Here is a 15,826-nt window from a genome sequence, read left to right on the forward strand (position 1 = left end):
CCGCCCTTCCTGCGGCCGTCGCGCTGCGATGACGTCGTCTCCCGGCGCCGCTCTTCCTGACGCCGTCGCGGGTGGGAAGCCGCCGGCCTCGCGCTCTCTGTCGCCGCCGCGCGGCCGCGCCGGCTCGCGCTGCCCTTGAGGTGCGCCAACGGCCGCTCGGAGCAGGCCCGCGCGCCGCCTCAGCCCGGCTTGCCGCCGCCCGGCTGAGGGCCCGCCCGTGAGGGGCCGCCCGTGAGGCCCAGCCGCTCTCCCCCAGCCCTGCCCAGCCCTTCGCCCCGGGCCGGGGCAACCGCGGAGTGACGGAGCCGCTGAGGTCGGAGAAGGCCTCCGAGCCGTGGCGGGAGCTGCCCCGAAGCGGTCGCACAATGAGCAGCGGTGCCCTTGGGTGCTGCGCTGGCAGCGATGGCAGGCGACAAGCAGGACTGAGGGGCTGGCAGGCCCGACAGAGTCAGCACTGGCGGCTTTTGGCCCATGGTGTGGAGGAGGAGAGCCGCCAGCCAGGGCAGACTAGGCACGACGCCGGCAGCTGACCCTGGGCTGCAGGGCACTTCCCCGACAGCGGGCTCCCGCAGGCCTCAATGTGTGGTTGAGCCCGTGTCTCTCACCACGGCACAGATGGCTTCCTTAATCTCGTTGGCGTGAGAGGAAGTTTCCCTACTAATCACCAGTTTCAGGGGAAAAAAAAAAAAAGGTAGGACTTTTTTGGAAGTTGAGTTCTTTCAAGTGGCTGCCTCTGCTTGGGTTAGAAGTGGAAAAATGTCAGAATTAAAATTCAGGAGAATAAATGAGATTCCCCGAGGCCTTTCACGGCTTTTACTCAGTCTTTATGTGTACACAGAGCACTTTGAGATACGTAGAGCTTGTCTGAGTCAGCACAGCAACAACCAAAACAGGAGTTCGGAATGTGTCTTAACACAATTCTGCAGGCAAGAATGAAAATCTGGGTAAAACCCTTACATATAATTGCAGTTCTCTGATTATTTACATTGAGCTTTGAGAGGCTTTTAAAGCATGCTACTTTAATACACTGAATTTCAGAAATGCTCATTTTCTTGTTAGCAATGACACAATGGTCAGCGTGTTCCAAAAGTGAGAGAAATTATTTCTTACTGGGATTCTCCTAAGCATTCTCCCGTTTAAATTTCAATTACTTAAAACGTAATATTTTCACCTTATGTTCAAATGACCAGGATTTGGTTTTGCAATTCTGTACAGAGTGCTGTAGTATTGTAATACACTTTTTGAGAGCCAAAGTGTTTCTAACACCTCCAGAGTTTTCATGTCATGCAAAGTTCTCCTATGCGCTTGTATTTACTTTGTACAAGGAACGTCTTAGACCTTCATAGGAAAAGATTGTTACTGGTTTCCTGCAGGTGCGGGGTGAGATTGTGGGTTATTTCCTACATCAGCTTATGACACAAATTGTGTTTGTTCTAGTGAAAGCTGGTTAGATGCTGCGTTGGTGCATCAGGAGGGTAATCTGAAGCAAAGTGTGCCACGTGTTTGATTTATGGATAAACTGCCTGCTTGGAATGTTAACTGAGAGAAGGTTTCTATACGTTTGTCCTCGTTCTGGAGCACTAGCACGCTTTGTGTCTATATGGATATTTCTACCCTAATCGGAATAATACTTTATGAGTGCGTATGTGTTTAAATGCCAGCTTTTAAAACAATGTTATGAGGGAAAAAACTGAGGTGTTTAAAAACCTTATGATCACCCCAACATTGTGCTAACACACAGAAGTGATTTAGGTCATGACTTTTTCTTTGAGGTGCCATATAAACACCGCAGAAGTGCCCAAAGCTCCGTTGCAGAGGACAAATAGAGAGCAAAACACCAAGTTTCACAAATAATACGATGAGCGCCATTGTGGTCAGCTATTGCAGTCACAATTCAGATCAGCGCTCACAGTTCAACGCCTGCCCAGCCTTGCACAGGAGCCAAACACCAAGTAAGTCTTGATTTATTAAGGTCCTGAAGACACGTGAACCTCCGTAAAATAGGAAAGTTAGATGACAAACTAGGAGCTTCAGCTCCGCGGTTACATGAACACTGCAGCATTCAAATGCTGTCAGACATGTCAGCTCCTCTCCCCCCTCCACATGACATAATTAATTTCCTAGTGGGCTTGAGGAAAGTCATAATGGTATTTGAAGCTATGTGTGGTGTGTGCAGACGCGAGTAGTACATGAATATGTATTCCTGTGGTTGTCAGGATGGAAAGCCCTTGTCAGTTTAGGCAAGGGACTGTGTAACATAGCTGTACCTGCGGAGGGCTGGGTTCGATTGTAGGTCCCTTTCAGGGCTGACCCCTCAGTTGTGAGTTTGTTTTTCCATCTTAGGGTTCAGACACAGAAACAAAGGGTGACTCCTCAGAGAGCTTGGGGTCTGCGTGCGGATTTATACCATCCACCCGTTGTGGGGCAGCAGCATCAAGATAATCTCCACCTCTTTCCAGCAGCAGCGGGTTGGCATTCACAATGAGACATTAATGATTCCACGTCCTCCTGTTTCTGTGGACTCTCAGAGGTTGTGGCAGGAGCAAAGAATCCTCTGCTTACGTTGCCTGATGTACCTCTAGGAAACCATCAAGGGACTGTGTCCTGGGAGTGAATGGGATGGCATTGGCACTGTTTGCTCATTCATTTCAGGTATCTGTTTCCTCCATCGAGTTCCAGGAAGACAGTTACAGTACATACACCTTTTTCTTGAAAGACAGTCTTCAAGCATGTATAGTGCACCCGTCAGCATTGTAGTGCATGAGCATCAGGGTCATTGAGGCAAAAGGCAGAGCCACAGAAAATCAGATCCTAATGCAGTCTACAGTTCCACTTTCGAAATGAGCCCGGTTGCTTGCTTGCAGATTTTATAAACTTTTAGCTTTTGTTTGTTTTCCTTTGCTCACTTATTTCTTTGTTATATCTTTTTCAGCTGCAGTCCCCTTTCTTCCATTTTCTTGCAACTTCGTATGCTTTTTCACTGACAGGTTTGCCTTTGATAGTCCCAAGCAGCTAAGCTGGGATGTGGAGTCAAGTTTAAACTTTCCTGAAGTTCACAGAGGTTCAAATCAAGGGTTTACTTTAAACCAAGCTCGTCTTATTTTTCACAACATGCATGGTAAAGGCACTGCATGTTGCAGGTGACAGCACCACGCCCAGCCATCAGACTTTATAGGCTACAGAGTTGAAACTACGCTCACATCTGTAGTCCAAATGCTGGCCAAAACAGGGAAATGATATAATGGAAAAGCTCTTCTTCCAGAATCTGAAACCAAGTCCAAATATTAATGGCATTCTTGCCCTGTGAGTTAAGGAAGAATCATTATCCCATTTCACGGATGGGTGAAATCTGAAGCAAGGTGACAAATTTAGTCAGTGGCAGATCGAGGATTGGAACCGTTTTCTCAGCCTCTTGGTATGTGCTCTAATTCAGTGTGTACCTAGCATAGACATTGCTTTAATCTTACACTCAAATATTAATTTGCTTCTCTAGCAAGAAAGCAAGCTTTTCAATATATTCAGTCAACAAGCAGTGAAAAGTTCTTGAGATAGACAAAAATGGGAAAGAAAATCAAAATTGTCGGAGACTGAGCCTAACAGGAATGAAAATAATGCTTAGCACTCACAGGAACAAGTCTTTCTCTGACAGGCACTGTACAGTTCCACCCCAAGGTGTCCTTGTGGGGTGCTGGTCAGAGGAAAGCTTGGCCAGGAGGGCACTTTCCTTCAGAATGGATGAGGTTGCTTCAGAACAGATGCAGTGGGAGGTGAGGTTGGAGTGAATGAGCAGCTACTTCTAGGAAGAGAAGAAGAAAAAAACAGTTAATTAAATCAATAAATCCTAAGAGCTACAGTCCCTCCTCCATGGAAGCAACCTCATCCCTGCCGTCACCTGCAGAGAAGCCAGAATGGTTAGATGCAATTATAGACCTTTTAATCTCCTGGTTATGGCATTTTATAGGTCAAAGGGAACCTTTCAGAGCACAATTGTTTTGAAAGGAATAATAAAACAAACAATAAAAAAGGAAAAAGCATTGTTCTTCATAAGGGATCTTTTAACAATTGGTCTGTGCTTGATGATAACTGAACCCAGATGTTATCTCTCTGTCTTCTCCTTGTGGAAACACTTCTGTTCTTCCTTCATTTATTTGCTGTATTTAATCAGAATTATTATATTTTATTCTTGATTTTGTTCGCTCTTGCAGCCTCTCTTTTTTTATGGTGCGAGAGGTGGGTTAGAGAGAGTTTCTGAGACCTTAACAAGAACCTGAAATGTTGAATGACTATATAAAATGCAAGTACGCTAAAAGAAACATCTGGTGCTCATTTGTCAGGATTGAAACAAGGCCTTTTAAAACATTATGCATGGGGTTGGGACTTGCTTTTAGTAAGAACAAAGTTTCAACCATGCATCAAATCTAGCAGTAAAACTATTATCTCCAGTATGATGAATCTCACACGTGTTACCAAAATTAATGTATGTCCCTTGCTATTGTGGCTTCAGATATACCTGACAGCTCGTAAGGACCTGATCTATGACCTTACATACAAGTGCCTGAGCTCTAGGAAAACATCTTTGGCTGTCAGGTAGTAAGCAGGTGTTCCGCTGTGAGCAACTAAATAATTATCAGTAACCTAAGCCCCTACTGTAGGCCTGAGTGTGTACTTTTTACTCTGGTATCCATACCTGATGCTGCAGAAAAAAATGCTGTGACACGTGCCTATTGGTAGGCTTTTCTATGCCAAACAACACGCAAGTGATGTTCAGTTCTCAAGTGTGAACGAATGTCTGCAGCCACTACCTGTATAAAGCGAGGCGGTGTTCTCACAAAGCAAGAGTCTGAAGGTGTCAGGGATCCCAGGCACTTCTTTTACCCAGAATCGTAGTTTTTCTACTTGCATCTGGGTCATGTGAAGTTATGACAGGTGGTGGCAAAGAAGACAAGAGAGAGCATTGTTTTTTTCTGATCCATGCAGACAACAGGTTGCTGAACTGGGAGACAGGGAGGAGGGAAGGAGTTTCCTCCATCTGCTGTGGGATTTTCTGAGCCTGACCAAGCCGCTCACAATTCGCTGATGATGGAATGAAGGCATCATAGTTCCAGTCTCTGGATATGTTATTTGCTCCACTGTAAAATGCTATTAATTTTATGCTTTTTAGGGATGCTCTTATAAATTGACAATCCCCTTAACTGCTTAAATTGGCTTTTAGCCTACTTTTTGTTGGAGTGGGGAGCTAGAAACTGACCTGGCAGTGTGGCACCTCTGTAACTTCAAGGGTCTTTTTGATACGAAAAACTCTTACAGGATCAAATGTGGAGGGCGCAACTCTGGATTTTGGGAGTAAGTAGTAAGAAAACTCGGGAAGAAAACCCTTAATTCATTGGCAGTGGATGCAAAGAAGGTTCGTAACAACTAGTTCAGATACTCAGAAGCCTCTAGTTGTGTTTAGTGTTTGTTCCTATGTAATTTTGTGTCACCATCTAGAATATATCTACATAAAGAGACACTTAGATCTTCAATGCCTAGCATCCATTTGCATGGGTTGCTGGCAGGCGGACTGTATGGATACACTTGGCTCAACCAGCCAATTACTTTGCCACTTATCTTCATGTCGCTGCCCCGCTTTGTTACTGCAGCCTTCAATGCCACTTCTGTCTTCATCAACACTGTCTCATTCATGCTGTTTGCTTTGATGACTTTGCTGGGCAACCTCTTTCGTGTTCTTGTCTCCTTGTGAGAGGGGCTTATTCTTCTTCAGTTTGCCTGTCTGGCTCACAAACCCTTGTGAATCAAATTGACGGTATTAACCTTACACACGGGAGCTATGCTGGAGGATAAATGCCAGGGCTCTGCGTGCTCTGGCTCCCATGGAAGTCAGCGGGAGGAGGACTAAGCATGGCACATGATGACACATTACAGTCAGTTGCCTCTGATGAGATGCTTGAATCAAACCATATACATTTGTTAAATGATTGTGTCAGTCGCTGTCTGTGAAAGCCCATTTTACAGTGGTGATTCAACATACTATTTCTGCACAGCAAGAGCATGTGTTCACATCTCATAGATTTTACTAGGTCCTGAGTACACGTTCAAATGTCTGCTGAACCAGTTCCATAAATACCTCCTGCAAGATGCTGTACGCTTTGCCCTGCTATTGTGAGTTCCCATCATAAGTACTTAATTCACATTTGACGTTGTACCAGTGATGGGTGTTTCATATAATGAAAAAACATCCTGACTTCAAATGAGGTGATTGATTGACTGTTTTGGGCCACTGATGTTTAGCGATGTGTTACTGACATGAGCAGAAGTGTGGCATGAGGAAATAATATATTTTGTATATGAGGTAATCATCATTTAGGTCTCAAGCTTTCGAAGTTGGACACAGAGCCAAAAAAAAAAAAAAAGATGGAAAAAACTCCTCCTGATTTCACTGAATTTCAGATCGAATGCTGTGACTGGAGGATTGTTGCCAACAGCACAAAACACTGTATGGGAATTTGGACACTGTGATCCCAAGGAAAGCTTCAGTTCTGTGTGTTTTCCCTGACAAGAAAACCTGTCCTTTGAGAACTGTAACATTTGAGTTGATTGATGAGGTGACATCTGGAACCCTGAGCTCCTGATAAGAGATTCTTCAATTTTGGTGGCTTGGAAATGCCATCTAAAATGCAAGCATCCCTTCCAAATTGGACTTGCAAGTTCCCAAAACCACGGTGGGAAACTTCTGCGGAAAGGTTTTCTTGCGGAGATGGATGCATTGAAAATACTGAGTGTTATTTTCCCTGGGGTGTCTTGGCCCTCGTTGTAGACTTACAGGTACTAAGGACGAGGAGCCCCTAAATGTGCTCGTCGTGTGATGTGTGACAAGCATTAGTGAAGTGGCTTTTGCACTGCACAGGAGTCAGTACCTTCTGCATTTATCTGAAAGAGAGCAACTAGTTTATGCAGCTTGTACTGAGCTGTATTTGCATCCGTGACCCAGTTAGCTGCAGCTCTTGGTACTGCCTAATGGAGGGAAGTCGAGCACAACAATTCTGTAATGACACCTAGGCCAGAGCTGATCCTGCATGAAAACGATTACCCGCTGACCCCAAAACTTTGGACATCAGGAATGAAGAGAGTGATCTTTTAGGCCCTTGCAACGTACCATCAAGTTTCGTGAAGTGCAGTCGGTAGCTCTCATTTACTAGTCTTAGTTCTCATGTTGGTTACTGGCAGAGATTTAGCAGTTTATTGTGTGAAGTGCTACAGTCACCGTACAAATGACTGGGATATTTCAAATTTGAGTGCCATTGCTGGATATTACTGTGATATACAGTGTATCACAGTAATAGCGTACAGGACTGGGAGAAGTCCATAACCGGCAGTTCAACAGTAAAAGCTGTTTTGTAGAAATTTTACCGCCAAGCAAGGTGATAGTAAAAATATGTGAGCGTTGGCCAGCACAGTGTTCACTCATCCAGTGCAAACAGACAAGCACAGGTCCAGTTCTTGCCCGCATGAACACAATCTTAGGAAGCAGAGAGCTACAGTTTGGCCCAGTAGCTCAGTGTTGAAAAAGAGAAGGGACAGCAGTGGTCGTGTCTGAACTGCTGCTATAAATGGGGATTTTAGGAGAATGCTCAGGGAGTAGGGGTGTTTGCCTGGCTCTTTTGCACCACCAAACTAAGTACAAGTATGCTCGGGTCCTGATCCGGCAGAGTGTTTGAGCATACGCTAAGTGTTTTAGCATTGAAGTGAAAGTTTTTGAAACATGATTCTGAAGTATTGTGCTGGTTCTGAGCCCTAATAACAGGAGATGAAGGTAATAAAAGTCCTCTCCCATCTCCTCAGTGAAGATTGTTGCCAAAATCCTGAAGAATCAATTTTAAGAAGATATTTTAGGCCCATGTTTTGCCTAGGTCAGATTTTTCGGTCCCTGGATTGGGGATGCTCCTAGTAGAGTCTCCATGCATTTTGATAAAATGTGGGGGGGGTTTGGGGGCCCTCTGTGAGAAGAGTGACTTTTCAATGTAGAAGGTGCTCTATCAAACATCAGAAGAGAAAATGGGAAATTCAGCTTTATAGCTGGGTGGTCTAAATTATGGCACATGATCCTCTGCAGCAGTTTTAGATTTTGAAAAGCAGCTTTTCCAGCACATGTTTAGAATTGGAATAATTTACAATGTGAAGAAAAAACAAATTACAGATTTCCAGTGTAAGTATCAAGGACCAGTTGTCTCTTATTTCCATATACTACTTCTTGTGCCAGGTTTTGGCTTCTGAGGAACTGAGTAATGCCCAGGAGAAGGCTTTTGCTGGGATAGTAATGTACAAAAGCTAAAGCAGACTTAGTAATGTGAGCTGCAATCTGACATACTTTGGAGCCGTAAGTTCTGGATAGCCAGAATCTAGTCATCCTCCTCCAGATCCCCTAAGTGGAAGAGTAGTAAACCTGACTGGCTGTTTATCTTCAGTGCGGTGTCAGCTGTGACCAGTTATGTGGCGTATATATTAGTCTTTCCTTCTGTGCAAATCACAGCAAGAACAGCTGGTTTTCCAGAGAGGGGAAGTTGCTGGGTTTATTACATGTGGTAATAGAAATATGTTATCGCAAGTGCTGATAAGGTCAGCACCTTATCAGTGACCTTATCAGTCACCGTATTTAAAGAGATGCAGACTATAAGTAATGAGATTCAGTGGACAGTTTTACCTGAGAAAGACTGAATAAAAGCAGAAAGGTTTTTGATCGTCTTCAGTGATCAGTATCTTGAATTTGAGAGCTAGATTTCCTCCAAAAGCAAGTGGACAAAATTCAGTTGGCAACAGAGTGAGTTTGTCTGTGAGGATTCTACATTGTCTAGCTACTTATAGAATATACCAGCTTGCCAGCTAAACACAGGCCCCTTTGCTCTGCCATCTTTGCACTGGTGTCTGCACAAATTGGTTTCGTTGTTGCTGGTCTAGGGTTTTTTTTGTATGAATTGGGTCACTTTCCAGTCTCTGTGCATTAGAGCATGGTAACAAAATCCAATGTGACAATTCCCCAAATGTTCCAATGTCTTCAAGAGGGAGGTGAGAGACAGCAAAGAAAGGCTCTGCACTAGAAGGAATTAAATCTCTTGGAAAATGCAGTCTCAAGTCCTTCCAAGGGCTTCATTAACCAACTTTTCAGCAAACTGCTGAAAACCTATTTAGACTATGTTTTGATTGCAAAAACAGATCTGGGAGGCAGTCCATTAGCAAAGGGGAAGATGAGCAGGGAAATCTGAGATACACACCAAGTTAGTGTGGAAACGATGATCCTCTCAGGCTCATCTGATTCTCAGGCTGCTATGCTGTGCAAGAAGAAAGGAAACAGCCCCAGGCTACTGCTTCTTTCTTTTACCTGCTTCTCTGTGGTGAAGTCTAGGTAGTGCGAGTCACATAGACCGCGTTGCTGAGGCAAGAGGAGACAATCCGGGCAATATGGGCAGAGACTGGGCTCCTGGGAACCAGAACTTCAACACGTTTAGCGAGGGAGAAGAGGGTTGAAGGGAAAGGCGGAGGGTGTGCTCTCTGCTACCCTTGATACTGCTGCAGCTTGCTCCCCATGACCTTATGCTGCTGCGTACACAGTGGCTAGGGATCATGATTATTCCTTTTCCCAGAGTTTCCTTCATCCCCTCCTCCTCTTTTAGTTAACTGCCTAAAAAGGAAGATGAGAAATCCTAGGGTTTGCTAGATGGTCCTGCCTTAATGCAATCCCATCGTGAAAACAAATTTTTTTGACATCATGCCAAACTCCTTGCAAGAACAGCTATAACCTTTACTTTTTGGAGTGGCTATATTTTGTTTTCACCTCTGATGGAACCAAAATCCATGACCCATGTTCTGAAAGGTACACCATGTACTGAATTCTGATGAGAGACATGTTTATCTCAGGGTTAAGATGTTCAGAATTTTAATACCATTGCAGTGCATTCCACTGCAAACACACATGCTTAGATAAATTAATGCTGTAGGCATAATACTTGTGGTTTAGGTGCATATTTTCTTGCAAAATTGTTATAATTAAAAACACTGATATCAGAGGTCCAGGAATGTAGAACTGGCATCCCTTTGTATCCTATATGAGGCCTGTGGGATAAAGGATTCATGTGGAGCGTAAATAAAGTTTGCACCACAAGACAATGAGCACTGCAGAAAATCAGGCTCTAAACATATAGCTGAAATAGAGAAGGAAGAACAACCCTGAGGGTTCAGAACAAATCCAAGTCCCCATTCTGGTAGGTGACTGCAGATTTCTTCTGGAGATCCCCATCTCCGTGTAGAGGCAAATATGTCAAAGGAAATACATTCTCTGTGTAGCTGTAGTTGTTCAGTTGTACTTGCAGGTAGAACTGACCTGGTAAAATGAGTGTAAAATTAGTAATAGCATTTAATTATTAAAGCATATTTGTTGAAGTAAATCTTCTCTCTTTTTCACTCGTCTTATATTATCTCTGAGTAATGTAATTTCCCCCTACAATTTCATCATTCACTGGAATCACTGTACTCGTATCTCCTAGATCTACCTTTTTTTCATTAAGGCCTCACAACCAGCTGAAGTTCAATCTAGGCAAAAAGAGCTCATTATCTTCCCTATACACTGTCTCCCTTCCTTCTACCTGAAGTCCATTTCTTTGTCTTTCTCAGTCGCTGAGGAAAACCTAATCATTCGTTGTATTTCTCAGGTCTGTTTCTCAGACTTGGACTTCACATTTCACTTGCCTCTTTTCTGTGTCATTATATGCCTGTCTCTAAAGCTTGGAGAGACTTTCTCCATAATAGCTCTATGATAATGATGGCCACAGGGCTAAACTTGAGTCTTTCCTGCTATAATATTCTTCTCTCTGTCTTGATGATTTGGATTGCTCTGTCCAGAATGATTTTGCTATAACCTTTGTGACTCATCTGCACAGGCTCACTTGTTCTCACATCTTTATCATGCTAAGCATAAGCTACTCGTCTTCACTCTCAAGACCATTTATAGCTACAAACTCAGGTTCATTTATTGTCTGTGACTCAGTGTAATAGGTTCTGCAGTAATCGTGGTAACAACAGTTGTGGGCTGGAGTCTGCTTCTCTTTTTCATGTGCAACAGTCTATTACTCCTGGAGTAGCCTCTTTGGCTTCAATGGGCGTACTGGAGAGATTGCATACAACCTATTCTGAGTAAGGGTAAGAAAATCTGTTCTGAATTATTATTATCATATAATAAATAATCTCCAGATGAAATCATTGGATAGATTTCAAAATCAGTATCCTTCGAAATAGTAAAGTAACAAGAACAGATGTATCATGATGTTAACATGCATTACAAATGAAGTAAATAGATGCCTATGCATGAATGCCCTGACTGTTGTAACATCCATCAGCTCATGTTATGTAATAACTGGGGTAAGAAAATGATGAATAATTAGCATAATTGAATAAACTCATATATAATGAGAACTATAGTACTGCACCATTAGCTAGTTCAGAAGGCTTTCAGAGGCAGATATAAATAGATTTGAAACTGCACTGCTGAACCAATAAGCTGATTTATAAATCTTTGATCTCCCTGTGCCCAGGGCTACCCTCTCTGCAGTTAATAGTAGTCATTCTTGGTAATGATGAACCTGTTTAAAAATGAGCATTAATGGGGACTTAATTAAATATCATTAAATAAATTAGAAGTAGCTCTTGTGGCCACAGAGAATCATGCAGTCATTGAGAGATTATTTGATTTAGCAGTTTCACTGAACGAAACAGCTCCTTTCAACTCCAAGATTTAGACTTTCCTAGAGCAGCAGTTCGACAGCAGTTGAAATTCATTGCCATGATGAAGAACAGCACATCTTTCTTTGATTTGGTTATTTGTGTAGTGTATAAAGATCTGTTTCTGTTTGTATTATGCTTTACCAGAAAGTTAGCACTAACTGTTTTGGAGTAGATAATAACTGAAAACTTGGAGATTATGGAAGTTTTAAAGTGGTATAGGTTGAAAAACAATGGTTAACATAGAATCTATGATGTAAAAAATACATCTTAAACTCTGAAAGTTGCACAAATAAGTAATTAGCTGCTTTTCCTTATCTTTTCCCTTTGAGTATATTCCCCCATTTCAATTGCATTGAGTTCATTCATTTATGACTACCTTTCTAAGTTGGTGGGGAAATAGTCTTTGTGTATGAGCGTGACATGCATTTAGTGAAAGTGATAGCAAATTGCTCAATTTTCGTGGTGTTCCAGGTAAAACACTGCCTTCTTATAAAAGCTTGCTTAACAGTGAAATCAGTCTCACAGATAAAGTAAAGTAGTATTATTCTAGCTGTAGGATTGCACCATTCTGTGTATTAGGGAAAAAAGGTGAGGAGGTGCTGTATACAAAATTGTATGTATGTGAGACATTAATTCGTTCTTTTAGCAGGCGAAGTTCTTAGATATCAGAACGGTCACATCCATTCTGGTAGGAGTTAATCTTTGTAGAACTGATCCAAGTGGTAGAGAAATCGTTATTTCCTAAAGCAGCAGACCATATTAGCTTCTGCAGTGGAAGTCTGTGTTTATGCCACATTGCCCCTGCAGTGCTTTATACCATGGGGTTGCCTCTAGAAGCATGCAAGGGCAGTAGTCCCTTCTTTCTTTTCTATTCTTGTCTGCCCTGGAGGGTTATTCTGTCAGTGTGCTTTCCTGTGATGATGGGGATATCACAAGGATTTTTAAAATTTGATTTCAAAATTTTTTTTCCTTATTAAATTCCAGTGCTGGAATCTCACTTAGAAGTGTGAGTTTGCTTTCATGCTGTTGCTGTAAATATGCACCCTTGTGAGACAGAGCTGGCAGAAAACTAAAACAATTTAAAGCAACACGTTTAAAACTGAAGTAGGTGCTGCATGGAGTCCTCCTGCAGGTCTGTGGCTTTGCTACCACTTCTCCTATTTTTTTAAATGCCTTTCTCTACAACGTTTATTTGGTAAAGATACAAAAGCGGACGTGGAACAGCTAAATGCCATGACCCTGCTACTGCATGCTCATGGATGACCATAGCAACCATGCATAGTCCTGGTTAAGATTCCCCTCCCATCTCCCAACCAAAACTAATCCTATAGGACAGAGCTGGCTCCAAAGAGAATTTACTGCACCCTACATTTCACAGACTGAAGAAGTTGAAAAGAATATCAAAAGAATATTTTTTCTCCACTTCTTTACATTTACATTCCTACAGTTTGTAGGAAAATTAGACAGATATGATGTGTTTTCTTAGTTTGTGGCACATTTAAATGATGTCAGGTGTATGTAAACATAATATTCAGATAGTATTAAAACATTAGATTCCTACGGTACCATTATTTTAAGCTGCAGGCTAAGGGAAGTGATTTTTCTTTATATTCTTCTGATAAAATTCCAAATATCAGTGATTACTTTTTGTCCCACAAATGGAACATTTAGCCTGGGGGAGATGCCAAGAACTTAAAAATTGTTCCCATCTGTTGGCTTGTACGCCTGATGACTTTGTAAAGTAAATGTTTCGAATGCTGTCATCATCTTTTTACACATGCAGACAGTGCTGTCCTAATATTCTCATCTGCTACAACATTACATGGCATCTAGAGATCACAAAGAGTCAGTCAAGCAGAGCTACTCCAAAACAAGCAGTGATATCATGAATAAATGACCTCGTCTTTTCTATTGCTGTCAGTGCCCAAGGCCAGGAAATGAAAGGTTTTAATCTATTATGAAACCAGAGTGTTGATGTGCTGCTGTTGGGCTGTGACAAGCAGTAGTAAACAGTCTGCTAGATATAATAGTCAGGACTGTAATGCACTTAATTAGTGCTGTATGAGCTCTAGCTGGCCTTACATACTATTTACGTTCCACTTTTGATATGCATTTACAGTTGGGAGGCCATGTTGCAGATCTTTTTTTCCAGCTTACTAGTGGGTTTATTGGGAAGAGCTAAGGTCTGTGCCAAAAAAATCAAGTTACAAATTCTGCAAGGTACTGAGGGCTTGTAATTCTTGCTTCAGGAAGTATACCACCGGTACTATTTCAGTTAGAGTCCCACATAGGTAGCCAGCTGTCTGTTTGTCTTTTCAGTGTGTCACTTATCCTTTCTGGTCCTATCTCGCTTTTTGTTGCCATTGTGAGTTTCTTATTTAGCATGGTGGCCCACCTACTCTTGTTGTCGGATGTAATTAATGTCACACCATCCACAGGAAGGAATGACATTTGAGAGCTGGCTGCACAGACTGGTTCGCCCAGCAGGATCATACAGTATGACTGGTCAAATACTTCACCTCTTTTTTTACCTAGTCTTTTCCAAGGTTGGGAACTCCATGTGAAGTATGTGCCAGCCAAATTGGCTATGTGAGTCATTTCAGATGCGTGAGATAATGGCTTAAGCCAGTAGTACATTACATATGTTTATGGGGCTTCTTCCTACCCAAAGTGGCTAGTGGTGTGTGGCGTATTATATATAGTCAGTGTCACACCACTCACTGCATGTGAGCATGGTACAACCAAGCCCTTTAGAAATGTCAGATAAAACAGAATTTGAAACCTTTAGCCAGCAGCAAACTATGCTGTCATAGTCATTAGACTAAAAAACATGGGCTATGCATTAGGGATTGTTGTGAAAGTATATTCAGTCTAATCACAGCTAGAGGCAGTGTCTTTCTGAAGTAAGAAATAAATCATCAGAATGAAGGTCTGATTTAACAGCAGAAAGCCAGGAGGAACTTATATGCTGTTTACCTTAAAAGGGATAGTGAACCTTGCTTTTTGTGTCTGTAATTCTTCTAATGAGTAAATGTAAATGCTTCATTATTAAATGAGTGGTACTTACCCCATTTCCAAGGGCAAATATTGTTTCTGGAACTCGGATATCTCAAAATCATAAGCAGCAAGGTGGTGTTCTTTTGCCGAGAGGTTTGCTGGTGTCACTTCAGAAGACTAGCAAACCTCTCACACGAATAACAGTGGACAAAGGTAACTGTAGCGGCTGTCACAATCTGTCCTTTTGTGCCTGGCCAGGAGAGCACCGTTCCCTTCTGATGGGACCAAAGTGCTGAATCCTGTCCAGTTCTCAGTTCCCTCCACTGACCAATGCTTCTACCTCACAGTATCTCGCTTCGCAGGTACAGCTCCCGTATCTGGCACCTGGAAGCAGAGGTTTTTGGTATCTCACAGACTGATTGCCTAAGCATTATGCACACCTGTGCTACACCTAAGCCACAGCGTGCTGAAATCCGCAGTGTACCAAGTCCTTAATAGACAGTGAGTTCAGATTCCTGGAGCACAACAAGCTCCAGAATACAGTTCGGTTGCCTTGATGTTTACTAATCTTTCCCTCTTGTTTTAGATCACAGACAGCCCTCCCAGTAATCTTGCTTCTGATAGCGGAACATCTCTTTGTTCAGGAAAATAGCCTCCATTACTAAACTCCCTCTGAGCTGGTTAGTCTGAGCCTTTTCGTTGCTATTGCTCTGGCAGTAGATCACGGAATTTCAGAACAAAACAAAAAAAAACATTAGAGAGAGTCCATTCAAAGTCAGTGTTATTATGGGCAGAACCCCTCCTGTTCCAGAAAGGAAGATGCATTCAGCTTAGTGGCTTTCTGTCATAGCCCATTAGGCAAAATCAAAATTAATCAATATACTACAATTTCCTTATTTCCAGCTGTGATAGTCTGAAGTTATGCCTCTGACATATGGGCTCCATTTCTCTTAAGAAATTCGGCTTAGGCATCTAGCCTTCATTTTAGCAGAGATTCAACAGCCTGGGTGCCAGATATATACACTGATTTGTTTGTGCCAAGAAAATATCATTCACAATT

The sequence above is a fragment of the Opisthocomus hoazin genome, chromosome 10, assembly GCF_030867145.1.
Source record: "Opisthocomus hoazin isolate bOpiHoa1 chromosome 10, bOpiHoa1.hap1, whole genome shotgun sequence".
NCBI lineage: Eukaryota > Metazoa > Chordata > Aves > Opisthocomiformes > Opisthocomidae > Opisthocomus > Opisthocomus hoazin.